The sequence below is a fragment of the Vidua chalybeata genome, chromosome 11, assembly GCF_026979565.1.
Source record: "Vidua chalybeata isolate OUT-0048 chromosome 11, bVidCha1 merged haplotype, whole genome shotgun sequence".
NCBI lineage: Eukaryota > Metazoa > Chordata > Aves > Passeriformes > Viduidae > Vidua > Vidua chalybeata.
Genome location: NC_071540.1, coordinates 8153296 through 8180921, shown reverse-complemented (window position 1 = coordinate 8180921; position 27626 = coordinate 8153296). Strand labels below are relative to the sequence as shown.

At 36.1% G+C, this 27626-nt stretch overlaps 1 long non-coding RNA gene across 1 annotated transcript in view; it reads right to left on the bottom strand.

Annotated features, from left to right (window-relative positions):
- Positions 1 to 2735: 2735 nt before the first annotated feature.
- The window catches only part of LOC128793803 (uncharacterized), a 39394-nt gene continuing 14503 nt past the window's right edge, over positions 2736 to 27626 (bottom strand). The window contains exons 3-5 of the long non-coding RNA XR_008432887.1: positions 20368 to 20617; positions 3135 to 3255; positions 2736 to 2799 (exon numbers count right to left, since the gene is read on the bottom strand). This is a non-coding gene — a long non-coding RNA (uncharacterized LOC128793803). The remainder of the gene's footprint in view (positions 2800 to 3134; positions 3256 to 20367; positions 20618 to 27626) is intronic.

The window sequence follows — 27626 nt, the reverse complement described above, 5'->3', positions numbered from 1 at the left end:
GGCACACATATATAAATATATAATTCAGTGTAAAAAAGTTACACCCCTTTTACCACATGAAACTCCCAACTATGCTGAAGACCAGAGACCAGTTGGATGAACGGATTCAGACAGAGATGCACATTTAGCTCATTTGAATTCAAAAGAAAACACTTTTTGATCTGGGTTTACTGTAGTGAGAAACTGCCACTTCTATAAAATTCAAAGCAAGTAAACGCAGATAAGAATCTTTGTTTATTAGGAATAGTTTTTAAAAAGTTAATATGCCACTTGAGGCCACAGGGAAATCAGCAGCTTTAGATAGCACTACTTAAATTTTACAGTAGATTGTTTTTTTAGAACAACACTTTTCATAGCTTCTTACAGGCATGAAAATAGCTTTCCATTCACCAACTACAATACCCTGAACAGTAAGATTCATCTTGTTTCCAGTGTTTTGTGAACAAAGCAGGAAGGAAAGAAAGCCTCCAGTGTGATTCCCTCCTGAGTATCAATACATTGTCCCAGTATCTCAGGCTCAGCATCTGTTAAAGTTGCTGGAGTTAAATTTGTGCAGGTGAGTGCAGTGAGGAGAGAGCATATGCTGCAGCTTTCAACACATACTGCAAACTGCTGGTGCAATGTATCCTGCTGTGTAGGCCTTTAGGAGAAATTGGAAATGTTTCATCCATCCCTAATGTTAGAGCTGACACAGGGAGAGGCAGTACAGAGCTTGCTCCACCTTTGTGCCTGCTCTAAGAGCAACCCTTATGGGACATGCAAGGTGGCACAAGGGAATATCGCAGTAATCCTACATTCTTGTGATTTTAAACTCCTGCAATTGAGGTAATTATGTTAAAGATCACATCAGAATTTTAAATTGTAACACAAGGCACAGGCTGTACAACTACTACAAATTCTGTACAGAAAAAAAATACTACAAATTCTGTAAAGAAAAGAAGAGAGGCAAGAGAGCAGCAGCAACATGTTGAGGCAGCTGGGTCAAAGAGCATGCCAGGATCCTGAAAAATCATAGAAAGACTCTAAAGAGGTTGACAGACATTCTCCAACAGCATGAAAGACAGTGGGACCATGGAAGCGGGGACTGGTTTGAAGAGCAGCACATTTGAAAGAATGTGAGGCATAGCAGGCCAAAATGACTTGGCATTAAAGGCATGTCTCTGTGGTGGGCTGCATGGCTCTAATGCTACAGAAATAGCACAGCAGATTCTTTATAGAAAAAGCTCAAATGTACAGGGATGAGCATCCCTTACCTCCTACTGGGCTCCATGGATGAAATCAGTTTCTCAATTTATTTTACAGGTGCTCAAATAATTAATACTGAGATACTAGCCCTGAGATAATGCAAGATCTTCATTACTTGTCTTAGGAATAGCATCAAAACACTTCCTTCTCCTTAGGCAACTACTGCTTTAAAATCTCTCTTTTCATCCTGTATAATAGGGATTGGGAAGGTTGGAGGCAGACGACATGAAGTGAAGTAAATCAATGAATAATTACTATCCCTACACAGAAGAAGCAGCCACCAGTACCCCTAAAGGAGCAAGACAGACAGACAGACAGAGCTAACATGCTGTTGTAATCCTATGCTGTTGTAATTGTAACAGCAATTCAACTCCTCAAAATGTTTCTTTCAGCTGAGAAAAACATCCTGCATCGATGACTTTGCAGATTAAAAGAAAAAAATCATCAGAAAAAAAGCAGAAATAGACTAGACAAAAAGAGAGGCAAATGCAATAATTCAATGTAAAACATTCATAAGCAAGCATTTAACAAAACTGAATGATGCTTGAAAGCATAATCTATAATAAAAGAGGAAAGTGAGAAGCAGATTAAAGTTTACTCCTTTTTATTCCATACTGTGATTTGTCCATTATACAATTATCATAAGATAACCTTTTCATTTCCCCTAGATGGAAAGTTTGTTCAGTGTTTCACAGTCTAAAATCTGCAGGTTCCCAACCCTTGTTCATCCACCAATCATATCTAAAGTAATGAAAAAAGTCCCTTTTTCTATTGCACATCAGAGAACCTTCACCTGTTTATCACATATATGACATGGGTATACCTGTGCCCAAAAGTTCATACAGCTTATGTGACATGAAACACATGAATTTTACTGCAATACATATAGCAGGACAACTATATTTGTAGGCAAATTTATAGTATTTCAGAATTTGGGTAAACAAAATTCTCTTATTTTACAGTTAAAAATTTCTGTGAGTACCTCTAAACTGAAAGTCAGTGGAAGAAAATCCCTCATCCAGAGGTACAGAGATATTAGGACATTCTGTTCTTATTGATCTGGGAAATGCTGGTCTCTTCTAATCAGAATGTCTATCTTACCTTGTTACCTCCAAACCATTAGAGCAGTCTAAAAGAAATATGTAAGTACAGGGGCTTTTAATTGCTTTGTACAAATTTAGAATGAAAAGTTCACAGGTGATATTTCCATCTGATTTGTATCTTGGCCATGATGCTTTTTTTTCATTATTGTGCAGTTAGCAACCCAGGAAAGACTAGAACTATTAATAATCATTCGATCTTGTGCATGCACAGCATATTCAGCCCAGTAACAGCAGCCCAACTCAGAAAAGAAATGTAATTTGCAGTGTAGTCCTCTAAAGGGCCATGGTGTGCTAAATGATTTGTTATTAACGAGTTGCAAAGAAGAACTGCTCAAAAATAGGTACAAATAAATTTTAACAAAGCATACCTTCTCACATGTTGAAATTGTCACTATCTATAAGAGCCCTTCAGAACTTCATGGTCATCACTTATATTTGTTCTTTTCCACTCCTTTAAATGCAACCATATATGTGACAATATAGGTGACAATGATGGCAAGCTTACTACTCAATTACACATTATAAGGCAAATATTTTTACATCATAAAATTTTAAGGATGTATTTCCTCTTTTTTCAGAACTCTGTAAGTCTAAGATGTTCTAAATACTCTGCAACCCTATACTCTTCAAGTTTGAGCAATGTAAACAGCAGCGCGTAATGCAGTGGTTTAAGCTTTTTTATTCTGTGTACTAGGCCAATATGTGCTTTATCCTAGAGAATTTTTGAAAATATATAAGGAATTTAGGAGCTATAGTGTATAAAAAATGAGCATAATATGGTGTTACCTTGCTCCTGCAGGTTTGCTTCTGAAAGTTAGCTTAAGAAACAGTAATTATGCTTTTAGTTATCCTTTTATCATGTGTCTACTGTATATTCCATACCACAAAGCAAATTATTTTTTGAGACCTGTGGGATGGAAGAAAAATAGATCAGTATGAAAAGCATAGATCTCTTTAAAAAGCTAGTTAAGAATGATGTCACAATTCTATCTTTTATCTGCTTTATTAATTACTATTCAATTTTCTTTTTTGTTTGTTCATTCTTAGTTTCACTGTGGAAGTTAGGAATCTAAACCAGTTGCATTGAAACCACCAGAGAACGCTGTCAGTGATGTAGCGGGCACAAGACTATGTTCTAAAGCCAGTGGAGGCAGATGCAGGAAATCTGGCAGAACTCAGATGTACTAAAAACTTAATCTAGAATGCTGATGACATGGATTCAATTGCTGCCTTCTGTCTTTCCCAACAACAACATTACACCTTTTATAATGGTGTATGACCTTTCAAATATGGTGCAGCACACAAGAAAATTGTCTCACAAATATTCAGGACTTCTTAGCTACGCTTTTTGCCATGTCAAGGCAACAAACAAAATTAATTTCCTGGAAGTAGTGACCAATTTAGATTAAGTAGTTCTAGACTACTTCTTTTCCTCAGAAAAATCTCGCTTTTCACCAAAGAGGAACATGTGGTGTGTCTAAGAAAAATATTGTATTTATAGCAGAAATTGAAAGCAGTCAATAATCATTTTAAAAATTTAACCCCAGGCTTGAGCTAAAACCTTCTGTAAGCTGTTTATCTAGATCAATGTTTAGAAATACACATTCTCTAGATTAAAAATTATCAATATTAATTTGATTTACATAATTAATTTCTGCAGAATAGTAGTATTTCTTAGAATAAAGGCCAAAAAAATAAATAAAGTAATATAATTAAAATATCACTGTTATGGAGCTGGAATCTATACAAACGTATTTACCAATATTTATAACTCTAATATATTTACTATTGTAATAATTCTCCAAGTTGCCACCAGTCATTACAAAACCAAGCAGAATTTCCCTGCATTAAACTTTGAAGGTGACACGAGAGGCATAATACAAATGGAGCACAACTTCCCCTTTGGCCAGAATGTCAGAGAAGGTCTCATTTGAGACTCAGGATATATGGACTTACAAAATTACTCTATGGAGTTACAAAATATAAAACCATGAAGATGTGTCTAGATTTCTTTTTTCTCTTCTAGAGTGTAAACCTTTTCTGGGAAAGTGACATCAAGGAACAGACTCCACAGGGAATACATCATGGGGAGCAAGCCAGTCATGATGCTGTTAAAAGGAATGGCAATAAAAATAACTTTTGCATATGGATTCCTTAATCTTTTGGCCCATAAAGGTTTCCTTCTTGTGGGAGCTGTGACATGGTCAAGGACACATCTTTGAGTCTGTCCACCACAGAGTTTTGCTAGTCCAGACATTGTTGTTTCTAGTCAGCCATAAAAAATAGAGATTTAATATATTATTTTATGGAAAACAAGGTACCCTGATTCAATGCATCACATAACTGGATGAAAAGCCATTCATAAGATAATAAGAAGTTATGCTCAAGTGTGTCAGATCAATAAGCAATAATGACTGAGGCAGAAAGCATTTGTGTTGAGATTAATGGCCAGTTATAGAAGTGTCCTAGTGCTACATCCAGATCCATTAAATCCACCATGTCACTGACAATTAACAAAGTGACCTGTGGTTTAGTCATTATTACAAATATATGTTTGTTTTAGAAGAGACTACCATTAGGATTTTGGTTTTGCTTCCATTCTTATTCGTGCAAAGTATGCCTTCATGCAGGACTAAACCAACATGTTCTAATTTATATCCAATTATCTTCTTATCAGGATACTCCAATAATAGAAATGGAGAATAACTCTTTAGACAGTAATTTTTTATGATTGAGTGCCAACCAAATCCAATTTTGACATTTTTAAGTGAATTCAGTGCCAAGCTTAAGTTTATGGAAGTATTTGATTAAGTCCTCCATTTATTCCCCAGACAGATACTGATAAAAACTTGTAAGCTCTCCATAAATTTTTCTTCTTTGATTTTACATCAGGACAACCTCCAGATCTTTTATTTCCCAACATGAATCCTAGGATAATCTAAAATGGTATAGACTTCCTTTTCAAGTGTACGCACAGCCTAAGAAAGCAACTTTTCTCATTTCTTAATTTGTACACATTTGAAATAGGACAAACTGGGATCAAGAGTGAAGCACTATATGAATGGAAGCAAACAACTTTTTTTTTTTTCAATCATATGTACCATATGTCCTTTTACTCTCCTATAAGAACCTCTGGAATATCTTTATTTTAGGTAGCGAGAACAACAAATGAAGATCCTATTTCGTTTTACAGACAACACTCCTTCACTTCCCTTGTGGCTCCTTTAATTAATATTAAAACTAAAAACTAATTAAGGAACTTCTTTAGTACATACTGATAATGCAGTACTCACATCCTCTTAGGTTGCAATAGCTAAGTGGAAGGATTATAAGGCTCCACTAACTTTCTTCCAACTACATATCTACATATTTATTTAAAAAAAAAGTTAAATTACCTTTTCATTCAGAGAGCATTACAGATATATATCAAAATAGAAGGTAAAATTTTAAGCTGATTATTGTGGTCATTCACTTTAAAATTTATTTTCTGTTGACTGTACATAAGAATATGACATGATATCTAACTCTCCTAGTGATTACACAAGCAGAATCTCACAGAGAGCAGGACTGGATTTAAACAGGGATGAAGAGGCATGTCCTCTGACTACTCAATAAGTAATCCTCAAAATTAACAGAAGAGGTAACATTGCACTTAGCTTTGTTATGAGCCTACTAATGGGCTTCACAGAGATCACTACACAGTAACGAAATGGAAATAACACAACTAATTTAAGCCATATTTGAACCAGAGCACAAGGTCCTAGTGCTCTCCAGTACACTGCTGGCCTTGCTTGACAGCACCAGCAGGCCATTGTGAAAACTGAAATTTTCCTACAATAATTAGAATCAGCTGTGTATTGGCAAGTTGAAAATATCCTCAGCCATGCAATATGTTCTGTAAGCTTAAATTAGTCAACAAATATACTGTGCATGTGTAAACAAGATGCTTAAAGGAAAGCATCACTCTAATAGTATGATCACTATAATTGCCGCAGTACTAAAAATTATGTACAAATGCTTTGCATATTTCAAACCTGTAGTGCCCTGTGGCAAAATAATTCTGGTTTTTAAAAGAGAAATGTATTAAAATTGATACACTCCCCTTGAAACAATTAACTTTCTCAAGCATTAATTAAGGCCTACTATCATTCATTTTTTCTTAAAGTATATTTATAACATTTACAAACTGCTCAAAGTCTAAACACTGTCATTGCAGGTATGCTGTGAACTTCTCAAATCTTTACCCCATTGGTGTAGTCCCTTTTTTTCTGCTAATGTAGACACTAATGAAGGAAAAGAAGGAAGAATTACAATATAGCCAAAAAAGAGAATGAGTGCATTCAAATGGCTTTTTTTTTCCACTTTTTAGTGCACTCATTAGACTCAGGATGCATGGTCAGACTAGCAATACCAGCAAACCTTTTTTAATTGCACATTCTATTTGCCCCTGTTCCACACGTTCAACCTGCAGAGAAGAAAGACATTTAAAGATTACCAAGGCAAGTTTGTAATGAAGCGGGTACCTCTTTGTCTGTCCTTGTGCCAACAGCAGCAGAAGGGATACTAATTAGAGGGTGAATTATTAGCTTCCCATGGTGCACTGCAGGGGCATTAAAAATGACTGTAGTTTGTTGCTTTCCTTTTAGATGGTTAGTACTGGTTTAATATATTCTTGTTTCTAGGTGAGCAGCAGGGGACAGTTTTTATTATTATAATTGTTGCATAATTACTGGCCTAGGGTTGCCTATTGTTAAATAAAAATGCTGAGATACTAATGTTTTATTGAACAGTACAAGTAGATAAAATTGTAATATATTTTCCTGAACAATATAAGCTTGTTATCTGGCAGTTTGGTGACAACTCTAAGTTGTCTTGTGGACAAAACTCTGATTTTTTATAAAGACTAAGTATAAAATGGGATTTTCTAAAACTTGAAATACATTCAACTTAAAAAAAGAAGTTTTATTTTCATCTATTCAAGAGGACCCAAGTTTGTGTAACATACCCTCACCAGATTTTACCTGATGAGGATTCTGACCTCAGAATTAAAACCTGCAGCTCTCCTGTCTCTGCATTCACAAATACACAAATATATTCTAAATTTTCTGCCTACAGTTTGGTTTTGTGATAATCCAAAACTGATTACCAATGTAAGAAACTAAATACAAAAATAACCAGCATTTAAAAAAAAAGTACATTAAGAATCATTCAGTATTAACCCAAATAAGAAATTTATAATATTTTCCTTGGTCCACCTTAGCAGAAGAGCTGTCTGAATTTGTAGCAAAAAGGTTTTCATACTTTATCTCAATTTCCTGTTGTGGTTCCTGCATGTCAGTAGGTAACAGGCTATTTTGATGTCCCATGGTTTAGCCAGGTGGAGCTCTGTCTGCCAAGCCACCTGCTCTGCATCAAAACGGCCTTGAGAGAAGAATTCCGAATGCAAAGGATCAGCTCCTGTCACTTGTGTCCATGTCACATTTACACAGACTTCTCTCTGAATTGTGCAAATTCTAAGTGTACATCTCCAAACAGCTATCCTAAAGAAACAAATGCTACTTTAACCTCATCTGCTTCTTTCTACAGAGGAGGAGCAAAAGGATATAGAAGAAAGGCAATTATTTGTAATACTTTTGAAAAGCAAATAATATTCCTTAAATTTTGTCAAAATCCACTTTAAACGTTGTTTGGCATTGCACAGAACTGATAAATTACCAGCAAAGATTGTTCTTATGATTTTTTAATGGCAGAACTTCTTCATTATTCTTACTTTCAAGAAAGTGAAACAACTAAGAGATAGTTAAAACTGAACAATAATTAGAGGACAGGATAATTAGCTGTCTTAAAGAAGTCTTCCAATTGTCTTCCAACGCTTTTCTTTGGTTTTGAGCCTTCTAAACGGAAAGATCTGAAGACACCATCCTTAGAAGCCATTCTTCCTCTTGGTAGCTTCAGTTTCCTAAGTTGCATCCCTGAAACCCTCAGTTCTACCAGCTCAGATGAGATGCTGTGATTATGAAGAACATTTTGGAAAAAAAAGCTAGTGCTTTAAAGCTTATACTAAACTACCTTTTTTTTTTTTTCTCTTGCTCTAAATCATGACTTAATAAAGAATCTAAAATTCTTTAAGAGAAGTACTTGTAGCACCTCTGGTATATCCAAACGCACAATAGGTTTCAGGGAAGAAATACTTAAGTATTGTTATATAATGAAAGAAAAGAGGATTACACTGTCCATCCACAGCTGGTGGAATAGTGCACACAATAGCCACCTTCCCCTACTCAAGTTGTCAGTATCCTTATTTAACTTGTTCCACCTTGACCTAGAAAAGACATCAGTCATTTGCTATTTCTGTAATGAAATGCTGATCTATGCAAGCCTGTGCTGGCAGCACTATCCAGCACTTTCCTGCAAGGTTCTGCTGGCTGCCAATCTCCGGAAACCCCTCGGTGGTGTTGAACAATAAGAGATCGCTGACCTTTCCTTCCTCTCCAATGAAAGAACTATTTAAAAGCCAAGGCCACTGTAGAGATAACACAGGTAAGGAACTGATGGCAGGTGCCATCAGTGGAGTCTTATCCTGTTGTGATTAAAGTTTTATTTCTGCAATATTTATATTGCCAAGCATCTCAAAGCAAAGACAAAAGAAAAGGCTGTGCAGGATTATAAACTTCACCTAAGACAAAACCCTGGTATTTTTATTTAGCCTAGCTTTGCATTTCTGATGTGGAAACTTTCCTATCAGAAAATCTCATCGTTTCCCACAAAAACCTTGGTGCAACTTATTGTTTCTGCCTTTCTATAGTTAAAAATTTTTCCAGAAAGTGCCAGAGGAAAATTTATACAGTTTCTTTCATTTTAGGAATTCAATTTATTCAGTATTCCTATTTTAAAAAATATTTAATATTTTCTTCCTACTTGTATTAATCTCATTTTTTTTCTGGCTTCAAATTTATTTTTGTCATCTTTTTCTGGTGTCAATAACCTCATGAAAAAAACTAAAAATCCTCAGTGATTATGTAACCTCATGGAAAAAAACTAAAAATCCGCAGTGATTATGTAGATCTGTGAAACTTTCCCTAAACAAAATAAGCAAAAAAAATCCCTTGGCTTAACTCCATAAATTCAGGTATCAAAGCATTAAAATTCACTGATCACTTACAAGAATGTGCTAATTTCAGCCACCCCTTCAGAGTCTGTTCCAATAAATAGATTTTAACCACAAGCCTAAACTGAGTTAGATACACCTCTGAACAGCAATATTTTTTTTCATTTCAAGGTTTAGAAGTGCAAAAAAATATATTAAGGCATTATGAGCATTTTCTGTTCAGAAACTGATTACACAAGAGCTAGACTCTGAGTGGGATTGTATAGTTGCACAAAGAGACAAAGGAAGGGAGCAAACACCTCTGGAAAGGACTTGGTGTCTTTGCACGAACAGGCAACGCTCACACTCCTCCTGCAAGTGAGGAGTCCCTCCTGGCCAGGCAGATGCCTCCCAGAAGAAGGGACTTCATGTGAAGCAGCTGAGGATTTTGCAACCCCAGTTCCAAACCCAAAGAAGATGCTAAAACAAACTGGGACTCTTCATCCCATCTTGTGGTGAAGGTCAGTCTGGCCTGTTCACCCATTTAAATTGTTTATTCAGTCACATAAGAGAGCATCAGAACTATTCACAATGTGTCAAACACATTTAAAAGGCATTTAGAGGTTTTAATCAATGGCTTCAGAGAGGCACACAACTGCTGTTGGCTTTGACTCTGAATTAGGTGACAAACCTGTGGGGCTTTACCCTGTTTCCATCACTATTAGTTACAAATCAAGCCTGAAGATCCCAGAACTGCCACAGAATTCACCCACAAAGATTCCACTAAGGGATATGAAGCAACCTGCCCACATTGATATTGAGTATAATCAATTTCAGTGAAACACAGTTAAAATTTTAATTTCTTTTTGCTTTTTTTCTGTTAAAATTAATCAAGAGTGTGTTGAGAGGCAATACAATGTTTGTCCAGAATGACTGCAGTGAGCCTCCCAGTTGAAATGTTTTTATTCCCTGGAACCAACAAACATTTCTCTTAATAGTAAATCAAGCAGCAGCAGAAAGAGCAATGCCAGTCTCTTGCATTGATATAGTTGTTAAGTATTTGCATCATAGGATACTTTTTGTAAGCATAATAACAGCTGTGTTTGTGATCATGAATCCTGTGGAAAGAGAGACCAATCTTTGTCTCAGCAAGACCAGATAGGATTGAGCAGCACCTTAAAGGTCTCATTGTGTAAGGCTCACTGGATCTGCTTTCATCATATTATTTAAAAGAGAAGGCATTGCCCAAAGCAAGGGTAATCAAGACCTAAAGAGTGACTGCTTAAGCAGAATGACAGATGAATACAGTCACTGTAAAAAAAGAGAACACAGCACTAAGGAAAAATCATTTAAAATAGTAAAGCAGAGAAAACACCTTCAAATGTGTTCTTTTCACAATTCTATTTTTACTAGAGAGAATTTTTGGCTAAATTTTTGATCCATTAACCTGAAGTTTGAGATGGTGAGGAAAGAGAATCAAAATTTAGTATTATGAGAATAGATTCCATTCTGTGAGCTGGATTGATTCTGTTTTCAGCCTCTTTACAAAAAGGGAAATATACTGTATGATTAAATACATACCATGGTGGGTAAATATTTTGAACCTCTTTCCTCAGCATGCATGTGGTAAAAATTTTTCCAAGAAAAATATCAAAACTACATAATGATATATATGTGCTTTAAATGATTGAAATAATATTTTTTAAGTGGAATGTAAGATAAGCTGGGACAACTTCCAAGGAGATAAACAGAATTACCATAATATAACAGTTGGAAGTTTAGCAAAGGGGGCAAACAGGGAGAGTGGGTGAGAGAGAGAAAGGAATGTTGAAGGGAATTAAGAGGAAGAAGGAAGAGGAGAGGGAGGGAGAGGGAGAGGGAGAGGGAGAGGGAGAGGGAGAGGGAGAGGAGAGGGAGAGGGAGAGGGAGAGGGAGAGGGAGAGGGAGAGGGACCATACAGAAATTCATTCCATACAGAAATTCATGCATTTAGTACAAACCATGTGTTACTGGTATGACCCCAATACCAAACTCCACTGTCTGAAGTTTAATCATATTAGTGGTGCCAAATATGCCTATGACAATGCAAAGAACATAGTGATAAATCACCACAGACATAGCTGTAGTAATAAACATTATGATAGACCAATAGAATTTTAAAGGATAAAAAAAATACATCCCTCCAAAATAAATAATGCAGCAAGTGGTTTGTCGGGGTTTTTACATTTTCCTTGTAATTTAACACTAACTGAAGCTTCTAAAACAGTGAATAAAAACATTCTGCAAGGCTTTTATTCAGCCACCTGCCCCCATTTTCATAAAGAACAGTTCATGTCAGCCCACAACCCTGTCATTTCATAATGACACAGTACATGGCTGTGGGCCTTGTTGTCATTTTTAGGAGCTCATGTTGCTGCAGGAGTATCGAGGGTTTGGAAAGTGCATGAGGAGTAACCCTGACAGTGCTCATGGAAGCTTTGTTAGTGTCTCACATAGGTGTTGGAACTGAACAATCTCTGGCAGCTCCATATACCTGAATGAGATTGTGTGAGCTGGTTACATCATATGTGGTAGAACACAGGGAATATAAAGTCAGCCTAAGGCCCTCAGCATAGGAACAGCAAATAAAGCGTGGGAACAGAATCTCTGCAGTTTTGCAGCACTTCACTGGCTACTCCGGTCTACCCAGCATGAAAGTTAATCATGCTAATCATGACTATAAGTCCCATTAGACTACCAGAACTGTAAAAAGGGGTATTATTATAATTAACAGATATTTTTAAAGTTACTTTTTGTGCTAGATGAGAAAAAACAAAAAAAGGTTATTGCAGCACCACACATTTAGCTAGCTGAATATTGTAACAATTGTACCGTCAAAAAAAATGGCAAATGGTAAACCTCTCTTATAGTCAGAACAAATTAATTTACTGCCAGTAACATAAATAATTGATTATTGATTTGGGTGTTGGCAAACAAAGAAGACAAAAGTTTACTTAGGGAAAATACCAGGCTCAACTTCATTAGCTCACTCCAGACCCCTCTCCTGCCTGCCTTGTTATCTCTGCAGGGTAACTCGGACCCTTCAGGGAGGCATTGAGTGGTCAGGCAGTCAAGGTTAGTGTACAGAGCTTCCTCTTTGCTGTTCTGTGCTCCTCACTCATTTCCTATGCTCCACAGGGTGCAGTTCCCCTCAGTGATGAACCTGCTGTGGGGTCTGGGCTTATTCACAGCCCACAGCCTCTTTGGGGCCATACCTGCTCCAGCATGGGCTCACCCAGGAGCCACAATCGCTTTGGGGTGTGCATGCCCTGCCATCGAGCAACTGCTCTTCTATCTCATTGTCTATTCCCTCTGTTCCCTCTTCCCTCCATTCTTCTTTCCTGTCTTAAACAGGTTTTCCAGAGGTGCTACAGACTCCTCCAAATGGCTTGGCAACTGGCAACTGGAGTGTCTATTGCAAGGTCTGGCACCGGGCAGCCCCTGAACTCCTCCCACAGAGGCCACCCCTACAGCCACCTCTGCCACCAGAGCCTTGTAAGGAAAGGTTAGCAATTATTGGCCTGCTGCTGACCTGTAAAACCTAGAGAATATAAGGACTTACCAGGAGCTCTTCTCTTAAGAGAGAGAGAGAGCACGACTGAAAATTCAAAAGGGGATTTCAGAACAAATTAGTTATGAATTCAAATGAAGAAAAAAAGAAAAAAAAAAAAGGAAAAAACATGAGGGTCTTTTTCATCAGTTCATGCCAATAATAGCCAATCCAGGTGGATTTTTTTCTGAACTGGGAATAGTACAGAAAGGTAGTCCTGAGGTTAATTTCATTAATATAAAAAGGCTACTACTATCTCGTTCACAAACTGCCTTCTTTCCTATTTATTAAATCAATGCAGTCACAATTCCATTCAAATATTATGTTTTAATGTATTTAATGATGTCAAGGAGGGTTCCATTCAAAACTGTTTTAATAAAAATGGACTTCTAAAAATCATTTGGAGTGTTTAGGAGACTGTTGGCCTTCTCCCTTTTCTATTTTTCTTTGCAACTTATGGATCACTAATGATGGCATTTTCACCAAGCAGCCATGACATGCTAAATTAGTCTATCTCCTTTTGGCAATTTAACAATGAGCATTAACTATTACACTTTAGAACCAAATAATATCATTGATACAAAACTAGGAGTTTTTTAAAGGAAGATAATTAGAAGAAGAGCAAAGAGTCTTTAGTGCTGAATTTTTAAATGAAATAGATGCAAAATTAAACATGTAAAACATGACAGATAAAGAAGCCAAAAAGACACACAATTTAGTAAAATATAAAATGCAAACTGTTCATTCCTATTTATCAGTACAACAGGGAAATGTCAAGGAGTTTTAATGCTTAATGAGCCCATCAGGCTTAGAATGCACCAATTGTACCATTTTACCTAATTGGCTACAACATTTTTGCCTCCTCCTCTTCTTTGCCTTCAACACAGCAAAGCAAAAACTCTGAACATCTTGCCTGAACTAAATTACACCTTCTACAGTACATGGGGTAGTTTGTGGCTGATTTTTGATGAAGGCAGTTCAGACAAGATTTCAGGAAGGATTTTTTTGTTTTGACATGGCTGACATTTGTTTTGATAGATTACAACATCGTCAATACAAGTAATGGTGGAACAATAATCAGTTCAGCTTCATTGGGATGTTGCTTCACCTTTTGTACAATCTCACACTAAACATAAAAGTTTTGTTAAGCTATCCATATCAGACATATAGTATTGATATCAGATTTATAGTACAGAAAAATAAATTCCTGACATTATATTAACCAGTATTTTTAGAGATCTGGTGATCTGGTAATTCCAAGATAATCTGTTGGATATTTTAAACTAGTTTTCTAACCTGAAGTTACCTGGCTTTAAAAAAAAATTAAAGTATATCCTTTAGAACCCCACAGTCCTTGTAGAAAACGCACTGGATTCTCTCTCTGCAAAATTCAATGAGAAGAAGCTCTTTTTGGTTCTATCAGGTTTTTTTTGAATTATCTTCCTATCAATAGAGGTGGCAATGCTGAAGATTATCCATTCAATGAATATTTCATCTCATCCCTCTAAATAATGCTGCCCCTTTAAATCCCAGTAATTATGTTTTATTGGTATAAGACCTCAAAGATCAAAAACATACCAATAAAAAAAAAATCCATGCTGAGTGATTGATACATATTACAATTGTTAAGAGGCAGCTGACACCAGCTGGCTTCATGCTTCATCCAACTTGCCCATTAAACCTGCCCTGCTTCTCTGAATGAGTTCATATGGCCGGGTCTCTGGCAAAACCTTGGAATGCTGACAAGCCACACAATCATAACTATTCAATATAGTGTGCACAATTGCATCAGCAGGCAGACAAAAGATTGTTATTGTCACTGAACAACTAAAAGGTACAGAGCTTTACTCAGTAGCAATAGCACTTAAATGCTATATAGTAATAGTGTGTTTCAGATCAACCTGACTGGGAAATATTGATCCTTTCATCTCAGCAGCTGCTAAGCTTTACTGGGTTGCAGATGACAAGTGTTTAAAAAAAATAAAGTAGAATTTGGAGAGAAAAAGTGGCAGGAGGGAAATGAAACACAAATATGTGCAGTTGATTAAGCAGCTGGAACTACCAGGTTTGTGTCGTGTATTGATTCTCACAATTTTTTTATTTATTTGATTGATGTCAATTGCATTTCATGTCAACTCAAGCCACAATGATGTTTTACAGCCACGTTTGTGAGAGCTGAACTAAATGAGAACAATTGGATCAGAAGTCCCTCAGTCACATTTCTTTGATTTAGTGAAGCAGGAGCCCATCGTTATTGTGCTGTTGCTAAAACCATCAGTAATTAAAGCTGAGTGCTTAAATCTTTGAAGCTCATCAAACAACATGTCCAACATGCTTGTTTATTGCTAGAGATGTGCTAAACCTTTCAGTCAAGTAACCCAGCAAAAGCAGTCCTCTGAAGAATTGAAGAACCACAAGAAGTATTTGTTAGAAAAATTCCCATTTTCTTTAAAATATTTTTCAGCAAATAGCTCTGAAGTTCATTGAGAAATGCAGAAACAATATGGTTTCTCCTGATGCTTCTCATGCTAATTTCTCATGAAAATGGAAAAGTATTACATTCAGAAAATAACACCAATTAACAGAACAATGATGTTCTGATTAGGAAAAACAAACAAACAAACAATAATAGTATATTTGTTGGGTTGTTCCCATTCAACAACACTTTAGAGGAATTTACTTAGGTTTAAGAATTTACTTAAAATAAGGCATGGGCTCAAAATGATTCACTGAACCAGAATTCAAAATATTGTTTTTAAAAGACAGTCCAGGACATTTCAAACTTTGACTTTAATATCTTCTTTAATAAACAGGGATGAGATATGGCATTTTTCTATTGATAGTTCTAATTACCTTGTTTTACTTTAGAAAGTCATAGAATGACAGAATTGTTAAGGCTAGAAAAATCTCTAAGATCAGGTCCAACCAAAGGTTGGTCTGTTGCTCTTCTTTTCAAACGGTATAAAAATAGATTAATTCCTTGAGTTCTCTATCTGAACCAATCTCCAGAACCTATCTTCTCTTTAACATGGACTTGAGTTACAAAAATTTCACGTATGTTTCAAAAATATGCTACTTTTAAAGGTCTCTGCAACTCACCTGAACTTGTTAATATAAGGGACTTTTTAATTTCATATTTTTGCATATGTAAATTAGGTAATTTATTTAAATAACCTGCAGTGACACACAGGTGAAAAAATATCTATTACCAGGCAAGAAAAGTCCATGTTTGCAGAAAGAAATAAACCTAGAAACTCACACTAAACATGTCCTATGGAGAAGTTCCTATTAAAAATTCACTTCCAAGAAGTAAGACTAAATTTCAAGTTTCATTTTTTTCCTTACTCCAACAACAATAGCTTGTAAAATAAAGCTTGTGAAAAAGCAAGGTTTGGCTTTTGCCCCTTTCTTGTGCTACAATGAGCCAGGAGTTCACTGTATTTTGGTCAGCATTAGTGGTTTACAAAGGGCACGAGCAGCAAACTGCTCTGTCCTGCTGGAAGAGCCATTGCCATCCTCAGAGCTCCCTCCAGGCTGCCCTGCCCTCGGTGGGCATGGTCCCCAGGAGTCAGGGTGTGAGATCTGCTCTAGGGACAGCAGAGATCACATCCACAAGGGCATCAATAGCAATTACTTCCACTTTCCAAAAACATCTAGGAGCCAGCTAAAACTCAGAATCTTATTTTCTTACTAAATTTTAACTTTTGACTTTTTCCTTATCTATTTTTTTTTTTTTTGCTTCTCAGGAAAGCACATTTTTAAAGGGTCATTTTCACAATTTTTTGTATCTCTGCAAAATGCCTTTTTGGTAACAAATGTCAGAAATATAATACCTGAATAATAAGCAATATAAATATTTTATTTTCATGTGTTTACAAGTGTTAAAATAATTTCAGTTATTTTATTTTTAATCAACTACTATATTGTCTTGTTATGATGGAGCAGCAAGGACATATATTAGCTGTTATAAATCACACATTAAATTAGGGAAGTATAAAGCAGGAAAAATAAAATATTAACAAAAAATAAATTTCTTAAAATAAATTTTGAATTTTCTGAAACTAGCTGGTCTAGCTACTTTCTGTACTAGTAAAGTTCACCATGCAGTAAAATTATTTTGTCAAACTCAGGGGCAGCTGTGCTGGAAGAAAAATGTTATTTAAGTAAAGTCACTGCTTAAAATATTTAATTGGATTAACATTAATTCAACTGTCCTAAATAGCTGAGATGTACTTAACTATGTAACTAACAGCTTCAAAAAATAAAAAACAACCTTTAGTGACCACATTTGTTAGCCGCTGCTTTTTCACCACACCCAGTTAGTAAAAAAGACAATTTAATAGAAGCTGGTATGCACAAGAGTATAAAAAAGGGAGCCAGATAATGAGAATAGTAGTTAACATTCAGTAATTCATAAGAAGAAACAGAAAGGAGTGCTCTTTTTACCAGAAGCAGATTCTTCTTATAAAAAACAGACTGGAATTTTAATTTTCAGGGCACCACACACAGATCTTGCAGTACAAGGACTCTCCAACAGAGTATCCTGATCTGTTAGAAGGAGTGTTTTTTATTATTTTGTTTGTATCCTGATGGCCAAAATCTTTCTCGGTATAAATGACCCCCACCATGTTCATTCTGAGATACACCAAGGTCAGTTCTGTAATGGGAAGCATCTTTCTTAGTACAAACTGAAAGTATTCAAGGTGTCTCTATAACTTTCAAGGTAGTTCCAATGCTAATTCCTATCCTGTTCTCTTTACACTTATTTCTGTAAAACAACAAAAGGCAGAATTTAACTACCTGTTGGAGACTTAATCCCTAAGATTTACAAATATTTTTGGGGATGAGCATATAAAATGGAATTGAAAGCTGATCTCCCACAAGCATTCAGCAGACAGATGTGCAAGGCTCACTGTTGGTTCTGAAGAATATTTGGACACCATGGTGAGTATGCTGTAACTTTCAGGTATTTTTAAGGAGAGAAACGAGTGATCCCAGCACCAATTTACATGAGGTGGATGCAAATTTTATGCCTTGTTTTCTGTTACAAAAAAAGTGTGACTTAGATGTCACTGTGAACATAGCAAGGATGTAATGAGGTGGGGTGCTGTGCTGCTGCTGCCTTGCACTGGCATGGAAATCCACAAGGATCTAAGAGAAAAGACTGAAGCAGTAGCCACTGAACCCAGTAAGCCCTGCCTGGAGCTTCCTACTGCCCCGGGCTCTGGCACAGGCTAAGGGGTGTCAATCCAGGACGCTGCTCTTCAATGCTTCTCTCTACAGAGACACACTTAATGTACTTGCATTTCTCCTCTCTAGCTGTAAAACAGTGATACAGCAAAAACTCATATTCATATGATGGGGATGAATGTTGTCTTGGTAGATAAATAAGAATGTAGGTAGTCCAGGATGTATGAAAATCACTCTTCATGACTTCAGTGCACCAGCTCATACTAACACAATATAGCAAGCATGATGCCTTTTGGTTGTACACTACAGTAAAAAAAAAAAAAAAAAAAAAAAAAAATTGAAAACCATTTTTAAAAGAAAGATGGAACTTAGTGTGAGATATTTAGAAGTCTTGTAGAAACTGGATGGGGAATTCCATTACAGGCTTAATCCAATCAAGTAATGATAAGCCATGACTCACTGAACTGCTGTGGGATACCCTGTTATGATTGTTATCAGTTCTTTTTAACATTTAACATTTCTAACAGTAGTTAGCAAGACATACCACTCTGGTTGTTTTATCATGCTAATGCCTTATCTGCTGTGTCACATATATTTAATACCCTGGAAAAAAAAACTTGTACAAAATCAAATATTCTGTTTTATCTGGTAAAAGGAGAGAAACAGAATGGAGAAAGAGGTTTAGCAACACCACGAACCATTTGCAGTTCCCAGTCAATGTCAGGTTTATTGTTATCTCTACCCAGCTGCTTGACCAGTTGCTTTCAGCCACAGGAACCTCTCATTCTCACAGGCAGCATCCCAGCCTTGCTGAGCAGCAAGAACAGCAAGTTTTCTGCCAGACATGGTGGACACATCCCATCAGCAGGATGTGGGCTATGGAACCTGCACTTCTGCATGAGGCAAACATTTCTGGCTGCTGTTCTGCTGGCATTCCTCAGTTAACCTTGCTGTAGACACAGACTTGGATTCCCTATGACCACCTGGGTGTACTTGGGCCCTGGTTCCAAACTCAAATCTACAAAATTGCTCCCACTGGTGCTGGCAGACTTCAGTTTAGTCCTTTGCTAAGCATTTATCGGAGGTATCCCCATCCCTCACATGGGTTACAAACAAATCACATTTTGTTCTAAAGCCAGATAGTGCTGTGCAATGCACAAATAAGATATAGGCTGAATACTTAATATTTTGAGCCAACCATAGGGAACAATAATCCTGTTCATGCTTCTCAGGTATTTTACCAGCTATGCTGATATAGCACTATTAAAATTCAGGTTCATAAAAATCCTAATGCAACCACTAAAATTTTGGCAACATATTTTTAATTTAGATAGTTACTTTGAATGCAAAAGCATCTAACTTAAATATATTCTGGCAAACAGAGTTACAAATCTGAAATGCAGACATAATTATCAGCAAATCACCAGTTAATTATTTGAGTACCTTTATCTACTTCATCTAAATACCTGATGTGTATTTGCTTGCCTTTAATTGTGGAGGTTTTCCTCTCTTTTTCCCAATTATTTACAATAAAAACCTGGTATCAGTTATGTAATAATAAGATGTCACAGGTTAGGTGACACCTACTTATCAGATAGTGCAGTAAGTAATCTGCCATAATGCAGAATGTAAAGAAACTTCCTGAATGCTGATCTGTTCATGTCCACTCTTAATCACTGCATATAATTTTACTGACAACACAAGAATCCTTCATGTTGTAGAAGTCAGAGCTGTGTATGCACCATCCTTTCCTCAGAAGAGACATAAATCTAAGTCCTGGGTTTATGTAATATGATAAGTAAAGCCAAGTGCATCTCCTGGGCAGTTCCACCAAACTCATCCTAAACTTTAAATATATCTGCATATATAACATAACTACTTAATTTCTCAATTTCTCTCACAGAGATGCCACATGAAACAAGAATGTTACATTTAAGCTACATTTAAGCTTTAAAAAGGCTCTGTTTTGGCATTTTTCAACTTAATAAAAGAAACAGTACTTCTATATTAGTAAACAGTTCATGAGCAGTGACTATAAAGCTAAAAAAGTGTCACATACATTATAGAAACCTTAAATAAATTATGTATTCAAAGACCAGAAAACCTAAGAAAGAACTACACCCTGTTATGGAAATCTATAGGGCCAGCATTACCTTGGAAACATGCTGATCAAATACTCATCTCTCCATAATGCAAAGGGATGGTTCTTATCATCCAGAGACTGCTTATCACTTGAGGGCTCTTTTGCGAAGATTGTCCTTTGCATGATCAGTCTTCCAAGACCTTCACAATACTGAAACATCCAGCTATTATTTGTTTGATATTCAATTTTCCATGCAAATTTAATGATCTTCATCTTTGGGCCTCTCATTTTAAATGTTTTGGAAACATCAAGCTGAAAAGCTAGAAAGGTGAAAAAAAACAGTCTTAAATTTACCAGGGTAAACAGGTGTAGGCTTATATCAAACATATTGACATGTTTGAGAAAATAAAGTGGCCATATTTATTCACATTGCTATCCTCTTTTCAATACCCTGTCATAACTACATTTTAAAAAGACCAGCTCACTAAAGACATCTCTCTAAATTCCAAATAAATGTTTAAAGAACATCAAAAATGCAACAGAAGTGAACGTGGATGATCAAGAGGGCATTTTTCAAAAGTATTTATGATCAACAGAAACAAATTTTACACTGAGATGTGTTTCTCATTAAAAAAACTTCCAACCCATCAAACCAGAAGCACAATGGATTTCATTTCATGTTAGCATGAACTGAATTGTATTGGTTTATTGAAATGACATGAAGTTTTTCTTTTCCCTCAGATCAATGTGTAAATGTGTCAGTGTCACAGAAGTCCCCTAGCAGGAGGCAGTTAACAAGAGATGTCTGTATGTAGTGCATTTCAAATGAGAAGGTGTGAGCAACTTCACAATTGCAAAAGCAATTTCCTTTTAAAGACACCATTTGGTTCAGAAGCAAGTGCTTTATTATCCCATTAGAGTTTTCTTGAGCATGTACAAGTCTTGAGTTGGTAAAGACTGAAGCATGTAGATAGTCCTGGCTATTCTGAAGTTGTTCTAACTTAGCCTACGCAAGTACTCAATAAACTTAGACATTGCTACCAGGGTAAAGATGAAACACTGATTCACTTGCTATGGGAAATAAAGGCAAAACCACTCAGCATCATGTAGGATCATGTCCTGATTGCTGGATGTGAAGTAACCAGAAAACCATACATAGTCAAATCCAATTGCTTGAGCATAAATTTTAGGTTTAGAAACGATACAAATAAAGTAGTTCAGAAATAAGCAGTAGATGCACAACAAAATTCTCTTTACCACCTCATGTGTCATATTTTGATAAAAATCTCTTCAGCTTTTTGCACCTTGTTATCTTTTGTGGCCTGTGTCCATTCTGTATAAACACAACAAAATTTGGCTGAAAGCCAAAGCTTTGGCAGGAGACAATGGGATCCTATTGGCCAAATATATTCTGATAGATGTGTTTACTTCACAGGTCCAGCTCAACTGTCTTGATGAGCTGGACGTGTGAAGTAAACATGATGAGCTTGAATCTTTTCCAGAAATCCCAGCTAAAGTTAATTTCAGTGAATTTTTTTCATTCTGACTCCAGTGAAATGATCAGAATTCAGTATTTACTCTGAAGAAAATGAAGAAATATTTTTGAATGTGTAAGAATTATCTACAGTTCTTAATGCTAGAACAAGTTTTTGTAGGTAGCTATAAAAAAAATTGATAGTGATCATGGAAAAAGTAAACTTGTTCAAACATCACCTTATGTATCTCATCTAGTAATTATTAAATAATTTGTATTTTTGTCAGAAGGATTGTTTATATTGTCTTATTTTAACAACACCCATAGAGTTCCGGTACCCTAGTGGTATATGCCAAGCCAAGTTACCAATACAAAAAAAAAAAAAGCTATACAAAAAGAGTTTTTAGCAGAGGAAGTAATTATCAAGATAACCTTCTACCTCCTACAAACATAATTCACTTCAAGTAAGGAATCTGGATGGCTTGGCTGAAGATACAGTAGTGATGCACATAAATATCTGTGACATGGGAGATAAAATTATTTGAATGCCAGACAGCAGGTGGTGCAAGTTCTTGTTAGTTTTCTAACAGTTGAGAGATTGTTAACAATTTTTTATCAGTGTTGCAAAGTTATTTCATCATTCTCTTTGTTTTGCTAGGCAAAATAAAAATACAAAGCACAATATGTCCCCACTCTAACACCTCTACATTAGTAACAGATGAGAACTATGGGATTGATTTTCTGAATGCACAGGAAATCTTTGAAATGAAACAATATTTTTAGAGAACTCGTATAGATCTAAAGCCTGTGTGGCTGTCAGAAGCTGCTGAATAGAAAACCTAAGGAGTGCTCTGGGAAGGATGGTAAAAGGTTTGGGAGTGTCATGTGAAAGTAACCCTGGATTTAATCAATGTTAGTCTGGCCAGAAGAGAGCTCTAACAAGTGAGCAGCGGTAACGTTTGCCTGGAACACTCCTGCTGAGTCTCTTGACTAACTGAAGCAACTTCTATTTTGTCCAACTGGATGTACTCAAAAATAGCTTTAAGGGAGAAAGGACACAGAGACAAATATTTTTTCAGCTAGGATCCTCATAAACAACCATCCCTGAGAGGAACCAAGATGAACACGGTCTACTTTATTTATAAATAAAATGAAGCACCAACTAGGAAAGAGACATAGTATGTGGGCTGGATTGGTGGAGCAGGTTGGGAATGTTTCTGCTTAACATGTCACACAATATAATACAGGGGGAGATGGAAATTTTACCTATTTGATTCTTTAATGTAAATTAATTTTTTTACTTGTCAAAATGTTATCAAAAACCCAGTGGAAAGAATGGACTATTATTTTTAAAGTAAACAAACAAGACAGCTTTGATTTGAAATGAAAACAAACAGCAGTGAAAGGATAAGCTTTCATCATTTTGGAGACCTTGGCATTCTTGCAGATATATTCATGAATTAATCATTGAAAAACTTAAACTCAAAAGATCATGCATTTTCCAATGCAAGGAGTCTCTAAAGAGTACTCAAAATGGTTATTAAATTATAATTCTTTAAACTCCTTGCATCAAGAATTTGTTTCACACACAGCTAACTGAAAGGATAGCATGATGCTAAAGTCCCTGTGATCTTACAAAACCAAAGAAAATTGTGAGCAGGCACTAGCAATATGTCACCATGTATAACAGTACTAAAATCTGTTAACAAAACTACCTTACACATAGTAAACAGCAGGAGTTTTGAAATGCCATGCAGCTTTTAAAATATTAGCACTAATTAGCCAAATCAAAAACAGAGATCAGAAAACACATTAGAAGTGTAGACAAGTCTACCTGTATTGCTGTGTCAAAATTACATTTCCAAACAACCAATTAGTAAAGACAACCTTTCAGCCCAAGGAGCCATATGTAAAGTGGGACGGCTTCATTACAGTGGCTCCCTAATTAAAATGTAAAGGCTGCTGATCATTGCATAATTAAACAACATGTCATGTGGTTTCATCTGGCAATTGGAAGCAGCTAGGCCTGAAATCATTAATGACTAAGATGTTGTCTAAATGAGTCCAGAGACTGTAGGACTACATTCTGTCAGAATGGAGAGCATCCTATGGTCATTATGGAGATAATATCCTCCAAAGGGACTGCTCAGTATGAAATGCTGAAGTTCTTTCTCTCAAAATGACTTTGACTTTTTATATCCAGTTTTCTTACTAATTAGCCCAAAAGAAAAAGGCTAGCAGGGCTAATTAACTTCCAGCTATAGTAATCTAAATATGAAACTGAAGAACCAAAGATTTTCCCTGTGGAAATTCTAAACGTTTTTTATAAGTTAAAGCTCTGCTATTGAGAAAATATTTTTTAGGTAACCTTATGCCTTGATTGAGTATTCTTTATGTGGCTTCCCACTTTGCAGACTGCCCAAAGATCAAAAGCATTTGCAGAACCAGTTCTCTGTGTTCTGCATACCACAGACCATCCATTCAGCCTTCACAGATGATACACAGAAATACTAAAAACAAAACAGTGAATTTGTAGTTCTATTAATTTACTATTTTGGGGGTAGGAATTGTTTTGCAAACTAACAATGCCAGTCACAAGAAAAGCATGTATTATGAAAACACACACATTCCCCAGTCTATGCTTTAGGATATTCAAAGTGTAATGGATAAAGTAACATGAGTTCAAACTCCTTTGAAAAGCTCAAAAAAACAGCAGATGTGCTAAGTTTGTAACAGACATATCCAATCATCCTATCACTTTCACTCTGAGTACAGCTAGGGTCTGACTCAGGTTTGAAAGAATTCCTTAGGTCATTCCCCAAATCAATAGAGATTGCAGCCATTATTTAGCATGGAGCTAAATTCCAGACCAGTAAAGTAAATATGCACTAAATTTTAAACTGCAGAGTATAATTGGACATTATTTTTCTTCTTCATGCCATTCATTTTTATCACCACAATGTACTCTGAATTCTTTCTCTGGTAGGATCAGTCTGAGAGCTGGCTATAGTTCAGTGAAACCCTGGCAGACAAGCCTGTCCCTTCCCTGCTCTATACAACCATTCTTTCAATTTTGAATTTAGCAATCATGCCACCGCTAATTGTCCTACAAATAGATTTTTAAAATATTTTAAAAATAAATAAATATAAAATCATGATGAACACACGGATATGTTTCTTTTCTATGTAACACAAATAAAACAGAATTTGGTTCTGTATCATAGTTTTTTAAGGACAGAGAACTTTTTAACAAAGTATCTTGCTGACAGCACATTGAGTACAGAAAAATGTAGCAGCTGGAATGCTCTCAGCAAAACTTCAGATGTGTTCATAAGCAATAGAAGTTCTTTTATTGAGAAGACTTGTTGCTCAGGAAGCCAGAGTTTATTTCTGTTCTTTTTCACCAGAAAGAAAATACCTGAGACAAGTTTTTCTTAAACAAGATAAGCATCCTCTTAGATTCTTCACGCCAGATGTGTTAACTGGTTTCAGTTAGAAGACATGGTGTTTCACACCACCGAACACAATATTGAAAATAGAAGGCTGAAAAAAACTGGTGGTGAAAATAGTACTAAAGTATAGGGATTCTAAAGAAATGGAGTAACCCACACTGTTCTGCTAATACCGTGATGTCTTCTGGAGTCTGAAAAAATCCCCAATATACAAACCTGTTGTTGTTATTAGGGATGATAATTCTCAGTGCAGACTCAGTTTAATTTGCAATAGTCAGTAAATGAGGAATTTATGCCAATCAATATACTTATGTATTTATACATATATTTCTACCATATGTTACATCATAGCTATGATATAGGAAACACTGGAACATACAGGCAGAACTGCAATAATGGGACTGACACTGAGACACTGACAGTCAAACTGGAAATGTTCACTCAAACTCTCGCAGTCCTTGAGGATATATCCGCAAATTTTTGGAAGTGTGAATGTTTTTGTCATGTTTTTATCTTCCTGTAAATATCAAGGTCCACAAAATTTAGCTTCAGATATGGGTACTTCCCGCAACTTCCTGTGGAATTAGGATCATGTGCTCGTTTTACCACAGAAGTGGTCTTTCCCAAGGCCAGCTTTACCATATCTACTCATATTCCTCTGTCTCCCATTCCCAGTCCATCTACAGATCACTCAAATTGCTGCTTTTATTCACCTGAAGTGACTCCTTTTTATTGCCTGATCTTGCAACAAGTTGGGTGTTTTTGCAATCAGAGTCACCTCTACTGCCAGATTCTTGAATGCTGAGACATTGCTTTGGTAGGAGGGACTGGACATCCCGGAGAATGACCATGGTTTGACATGTAAAGCACTCAACTCTAGCGTTTCATGAAATTAGCATCACTTAGAGCAGTCCGCTAAGGGCCACAAACAGTGCTCTGGGACCACATGGGAGCCTTCTGCTGTGCCAGTACTGCCCAAATCATTTTGAGTTTTTAGCTAGTAAGATGAATCCTCCCTTCAGTGCTCCAGCCAAATTTAATTACTTGGCTTACCCCCAGGCTGCAAACTGAGGCAGCTTCAAAATGAGGGTGGCTTATATTAACTATATTTTAATTACTGTCTTCTGCACCATAACAGTAATGGTGGTTCTCTTAATCAAGGGAAGTGAATTTCCCTTCACTCAGGTCAGTAATAAGTCCATTTTGGACTTTCACAGGGAGAAATTCCTGCTCATTTTTAAAAAAATATATATATATCTGCTTTCTTAAAAATTAAGAACATCCATGGAAATCAGGAATCATAGGTCTGTAAATATAAGATGCACCCAGATTTTCTGCTATCTCCTGGCTGGTTACATTATAATTAGAGAATAAAAAGAGCTATTAATTCTTCTGGTCTGTAGAAATTCAGGTTTCTGTGCAGAGGACTACAGTTAAAAGCTGAAAATGGGCACTGCTCTAATTCTTTCATGTTTTATTTTCAAACTCATTTTCACATTTATTGAAATTCTTCAGTGCGGCTCTGGAGCTTCCTATGACTTTTTTGACTCCAACTGAAGAGCCATAAGCATATCCCATACTTTAGCCAAATGAAGCCTATCAAACTAGAGGTCAAATTCATCCCAGCTATCTCAACAAGTAAAATAATTCCTAAATATCAATTTCAAGATCTTGCAGCTAGAAAGACAAATAAAACAGTGTCACGAAAGTACAGAAGGATTACAAGAATCTGTGAAGTCAGAACCCTTTATAAAGCACTGTTTGCTATAAAACATGACAACATCAGAGAATGCTGAGAGAGTGATTCTGCTGGTCATTCTTCAAACATTCCGGACTATAGAAGACCAAACCATATTTTTCTGTGCTTAATTTAGTGCTCAGTGTTAAGCAAATAGCAGTTTAACTGAACCTTCAAACTTCATTTTTTAGAAAGCAAAAAAAAAATTTGAAAGAGGAAAATATCTGTTATTTCTGGCAGGATTTTTGAAGAAATATCTGCCCTCATTGCACCTCTTATACTGCTATGCAGCATTAGTACTATGTTTCTATCCCTATTTTAATGTTGTATGCTGGATTTAGGCTTGATCTTAAGGAATTACAGGTCAGATAGCATTGCCACTCAGAAATTGCTACTTTTAAGTACTACAATTTAATAAAATTTAAAGACAGAAAACTAATTAATCCCAAGTTTAAAATGTCAGCCAAAAATGAAAGAAGGTAAAGGAAGAAACATTGGAGCATTGATTTCTTAAAAATTCAAAGTTGAATCCCCACAGAGATGGTGAAAGTCAGAGGGAAAGCATCATTTCACATCCTAAATAATGTTTTCAAATAAAACAATTATCATGTAGGCATGTATTGAGAAGACTCCAGCTCTCCAATGGCTAAGAAAGTTCCTGAGTA